Genomic DNA, 6,000 nt, shown 5'->3' with positions numbered 1-6,000 from the left:
TACTTTGATTCCTGGTATTGCTGGATTGCGATTTTCAGTTGAAAAGCTCATGGTGTCAGGAATGGCATGTGAACTGCCTCAGCGATCCTGAGCAATCTGCGGATTATAGTTAATATTGTTTGGCACCCAGAAAAAATCATTTGTTGCTTCTGGTATAATCGAAATATACTCGCACTTCGGGGGGAAGGAACGTAAAACAGGGGTAGCACTGCTCTAAAACATAAGCGGTGTTGACACCTGCAAGCTTTTGAGATAAACATATTTTCTGTTTGAGAGCCTACTTTGGATACACTTGTATTATCAATTCACTCATAAAGCAACATTTTCCGTGAAAATTCTGTTTACAGTTGTCTTGTCTAAGGGAGACATGAAGTAGAGTACACAGTGTTAATGACTAGGCTGTTTCTCGCATGTAAGGAGTGCCAAGGACAGAAGTTGAGCAGCGCGCAAAAGACTCAAGGTAATGGAACTTCCGCCACAGTATATAAAGGCTGAAGGAAGGCAGGCGAGTGCTTAAACACTTCGCCTGGAGCAACGCGCGGTAACAGGTGAGTCAACCTCTAGACTAGAGTCAACAACAGTATTCTAGCCTATTCAAATGGCCCGGATACTAAGAAAACATGCAGGGGTTTAGTGCCATTGCAAGGAACGGCCTACCTAAGGCGGTAAAGGCGTGCTCGGTTCATCCCTAGCACCTGGGTTCGCTTCCCCGTCAGGTAGTTGAACAATAATTTACGAAACCAGATTTCCTGTTCTGGAGCTGTATATGAACTGTTACTGGTCCAACTTGCTGAGGAAAGTACAGCTAAAGCCACCGTGTAAAATATTATAATGAATGTTGTTGTATTCAAAGTAGTGCACAACCCAAATGTAAATATTTCAATGCGAGTGTCTCGTTATCAGTGAAGAAGAGAATACTTCCTTTATGGAGCGAAACGTGGGCTTTCCATAATATACAGGTGTGAAGAAAACGGGTTGTTTTGAAATGTGGTGCTGGTAAAAAACGACAAAATTCGATTTTCTTCATAATGGTAGACACGTTAGCACCGAGGAATTCATAACTTTAACTTCACAAATTACAACCGCACACTTACACGAGCGGACACGCCGAGTGCAAAGAGTAAGGATTCGTACCATTCACGGAAGTTCGAGCTACGTAATAATTACAATATACTGTACATGACGGAGTAGGTGGCGGAGGATGTTACATCACCGGCCACGAACAAACGGACTTATCACTGTGAAGTTGAGGAGAGGGCCGGATATCCTTATCTGTGACAACGACCGATTAGGGATGACTTTACAAGTAACATCGCACTACGTTCATTGTTTACGCCAACAGTATCCTATGCTATCCAACAAAATATAGACCTGGCTAAGACCTTCAAAATAAGACGGCTACAACATGTCAATATTTACTGATCACACCAGTAGCTTCTTCACTAGGGATCGTAATCGTTTACCAGCCGCCTCAGCGAATAACTGCACAGCTCAATGTGCAGTGACTACTTTCAATAACATACATCACACAACAACAATAACAACAAACGATTCGATAAAAAAAATTTACAACAAATAAACAAAGAAATTCGCGATAACAAAAGAAGAATGAAATTAAGTCAATAAAAAGTGACATACGACTAGTCGAACCACGATATCTCGAAGTGTCACTATCTCGAAGTAACTTCAATTTCCCGGCCGTTTGTGCTATTCTTTACGTATACTTTTTCCTCTATTACTGGAAATTCGGTCACACGAATTTCTCGATCTCTCGAAGCAAATGTGTCCTCCCTTGCAGCAAAATGATACTCTGTAACTTGAACTTTGTACAACATTGCCTGTGCTATGCACCATTTGTCGTTTGTTAACACGTAAAGAGAGGGTTACGGTGACGGTAACAAACTTCTAGTGACTGGAAAACCAGCGAAGCCCCGTTGCTTTTCGGGTGTGAATTCATTACCGGTCACGTACGAAGTCGTGGATGACAAGCTCCATTTACGAATCTTGGCTGCGTGGTTTCGAACCATCTACAGAGTCAGTCGAATATAAATGTCTGTGTTCCTCACAGTAACAGATGTTGTAGAAAAGTCTGTAAAAGAAAAGAAGGTTAACAATAAAAAACAGAAGAGACTAACGATTTTTTCCAAAGGCATTAAACGGAGATATGTTTCTTGTTTCACTGCTGTATTCCATGCTCTAAAAAGTTACTTTAATAAGGTTCATAATTAAAGCGATGCCGACAAATACCAGCTTGTTAGTATATTTTTAAATACTGTAAAAATATTCTATTCAGTAAAAGTCCGTAGATACATACGATTGAATTATCCGCTATATATGGTCAAAAACGGTATTCCTTAGATCTCGAAATAAAATCTAGCTCCCAAGGTGATTCGAGATATCGAAGTTCCACCGTAAAAGCAATCGCAAACAAATGAATAGGATGTGTTTCCTTGGCTGTCAACAATAAAGGACTTACTCCTTGTATCTTCTCCAACCATTAGATGTTTTAAGCCATTTATTTAAAAGAAAAATATAATAATAATAATAATAATAATAATAATAATAATAATAATAATAATAATAATCGTATTAACACGCACACTTTTGGGATAAATTTCATGAATTACGTTATTTTGTTTTTAATTATATTGTTATTTTGAATGCTTAAGAAACCGGGTTGGTAGAATTAATATTAAAACAATATAACAGACCATTTTCCTGTTAGAGCTATATTTGGGGCTGAGATGTCGAAGTCTTGAAGAAGCCACGTACAGTTGACCATGGGAGAAGGACGAGCGATTGTTGATGCACATAGCGAAACTCAAAGGAACGGGAAACTGCAGACATCTAAATAGAAACGTTATACCCGAAGCGATGATTGGAATCTCATGGATGAAGACTACTTCAGTCACGGCATGTCCAGTCATGACCGACCTCGGTAGCTGCAGTCGCTTAAGTGCTGCCAGTATGCAGTATCCCGCAGATAGTCGGTTCGAACCCCAGTGTCGGCAGCCCTGAACTGGTTTCCCGTGGTTTCCCATTTTCACCTTAATTAAGGCCACGTCCCACCCCTAGCGCTTTCCTTTTCCATCGTCGCCATAAGACTGTCGGTGCGAGGTAGAGCAACTTCTAAAAAATACAGCTCCAGTCATGATGGTGGCTTCAATAATATTCGGCATCGCCTTCTTGACTGAGAGTCGTGTTCCGTTGCAGAGGATTAATGTTCCTGAGAAGGATAATCGGTGTCGAAGATGTCGATGGTACTCCAGGCGACTCAGCTCTGTCGTGTCTCATGTGGATTACATGTCGTTTCGACAGACTTAACACCGGATAATTCTTCTAAAAGTGCTTCTTGATGACGTTCACATGTTCATTTCTTGGACACAGGAGTGCGTCAACATTTTAACTGAATGACATAAATATAGGGTAAATATTGAGCTTTACCCACTGAAGCGACAAGAAGTAATAAAACGATTAATGAAGACATATCCAGATCTCTGCTTGCCACTGGGCATCGCACACAAACAGCTCTTCGTGTCTGGGACTGAAAATGGCTCCCTACACCAGGGACTCTGTACGTTGCCTAGCGATGGATTGTCATACCACAGGACACATTTTCCACCAGTTTTTTCCCTTCATAACTCACCAACGCAAACGAAAATTAAACATCCGGCTTCGAGGTGCATTTCAACTTCCTTCCACATACCTATATTAAAATGTTCAGATATCTGTGTGCCCTAGATGTGCCGGGGCATCGCGCAGACACACATCCACACATCAACAACAAAACAGCCATAACAGTCCCAAGTACTGTTTGTCTGTGTATATGTTTGCGATGCCTAGCCAAATCTATGGGAAGCAGAGACCTAAAATTATTAAGAAAGTTTTATTCTTACATGAATCTTTAAACAGGTGAAGTAAGTTGTTTATTATTTAGACGTGCACAGATAACTGCTAGGAAATCAGCATACACACAGATGAAAGGAACGACATGCACTACAAATGATTGCCTTAGAAACCCCCGTAACCCGTACGTCATCGGAACGAAATTCAACAAAGGACCAAATGGATTAGAGAGGGACTGAACGCTTTCGTGACAAAACTGTAAAATGAACAGCTTACTGGGAATTGTTGGTATGTTGTTTGCAGAGCGCGAAACAATAACAAATTTATCTGCAATAATTTGCTAACGTTTTTGGACTACATCGGAATGTTTAGAAACATAATAAATAAATCGATATCTTGAAAGATCCTCTCCAATTTATTTTATTTATTCTCCAAGAGAGATATCTGTAAGTGACGACAAGATCAACAGTATTATGCATGGTTTAGTAGAGAACTCATTCCCTAGCCTGTGAAATGGAGAATCCTTAATTATATTCGAGGCGAGTGTTTTCAGGTCAACAGTTGCACAGCATGCAACTGTCCGCTTCCCCAAAATAATGAATACCGCGATTATTATCACGCGAGAGCAAATTGCCTCAACGTTTGCATTTGTACATTTCAATGAATGATTTGGTCACAACTCAAGATAAAACTACAGCCCACACTTCACTGAAAGCCACCATAAACCTCATGAACTTTACTTAAGAAACTTTCCTGGAAATGCACTCGTGTAAGAACGCACTACGCGAGGGGTCGCACGGGCCGCGGCAGATGCGACAGTGAAAGAAAACTACTCCGGAACGCAGCAGCCAATAATCAACGTCAGGCGGAGGAGAGGGAGGAGGGGGATGAAACTAGCGCCCTAAGCCCTACAGCGGCCATCAACGAAATTATTAACAAATATTTAAAAAGTGCAGCGAACTACCGCGGGTGCGACCTCTCGTGTGTTATCGTTCTTCAAATTTCAGTGTTTTTAAATTTCAACTGTTCTACTTTTTTTTTTTTTTTTTTTGCTATTGGCTTTAAGTCGCACCGACACAGATATGACTTACGGCGACGATGGGACAGGAAAGGGCTAGGACTGGGAAGGAAGCGGCCGTGGCCTTAAGGTACAGCCCCAGCATTTTCCTGGTGTGAAAATGGGAAACCACGGAAAACCATCTTCACGGTTGCCGACAGTGGGATTCGAACCTATTATCTCCCAAATACTGGATACTGGCCGCACTTAAGCGACTGCAGCTATCGAGCTCGGTCAGCTGTTCTATTGTAAGTAGGTCGAACCGTTGTGGTACCCAACGAAAACTGTCCATAATGAATTTTCCCTATCTTTAAAAATGAAATCTGTACTAATATATAAAGAGAGTGAGTTTCTCTCTATGAAACGGGTAATCTCAGAATATATTGCATCGATTTTGAAATTTCTTAAACTATTTGTAAGACATAAACATTCCAGGTAACACAGGCTATGTATAATCCCCGAATATGACAGGGTTCCTATTGCCATACTCTAATATCTAGTTTGTCGCACAATGATGAGATAAATCTCATTTTAAGTTTCACGACGCCAAGAGCAAAACTCGGTAAGTCCCACTGGGACATCAAAAACCAAGTTTTAAGGCTCCAAAAGCAGCCATGTCCGAGATATTGGCATTACAATACCCCGCTGTAGAAACCGCGGCACCGTGATCTCAGGCCTGGGGTGTTCGAAGTAGGCGCGTGCTCATGGCTAACGTTAATCTACGAGATGTATTGTTTCTTGATCAACAGTTCCATACTCTTATCAGCATAATGATTTTGAAGCAGAGAAGGGTTGTTTCGCAATTTACAACCGATTCTGTTTAAATCAATCAATCAATCAATCAATCAATCAATCAATCAATCAATCAATCAATCAATCAATCAATCAATCAATCAATCAATCAATCAATCAATCAATCAATCAATCAATCAATCAATCAATCAATCAATCAATCAATCAATCAATCAATCAATCAATCAATCAATCAATCAATCAATCAATCAATCAATTAATCAATCAATCAATCAATCAATCACTACTGATCTGCGTTTAGGGCAGTCGCCCAGGTGGCAGATTCCCTATCAGCTGTCTTCCTA

The 6,000-nt window shown here is 40.6% G+C and overlaps 1 protein-coding gene across 1 annotated transcript in view; it reads left to right on the top strand.

The window, feature by feature from the left end:
• Positions 1-449: 449 nt before the first annotated feature.
• LOC136882030 (apolipoprotein D) overlaps positions 450-6,000 on the top strand; it is a 70,400-nt gene continuing 64,849 nt past the window's right edge. Inside the window, exon 1 of the mRNA XM_067154535.2 lies at positions 450-548. The gene's annotated coding sequence lies outside the window, so the exon portion shown is untranslated. The remainder of the gene's footprint in view (positions 549-6,000) is intronic.

The sequence above is a fragment of the Anabrus simplex genome, chromosome 10 (assembly GCF_040414725.1).
Source record: "Anabrus simplex isolate iqAnaSimp1 chromosome 10, ASM4041472v1, whole genome shotgun sequence".
Classification (NCBI taxonomy): domain Eukaryota; kingdom Metazoa; phylum Arthropoda; class Insecta; order Orthoptera; family Tettigoniidae; genus Anabrus; species Anabrus simplex.
This window is presented reverse-complemented; position numbering and strand designations above follow the sequence as displayed.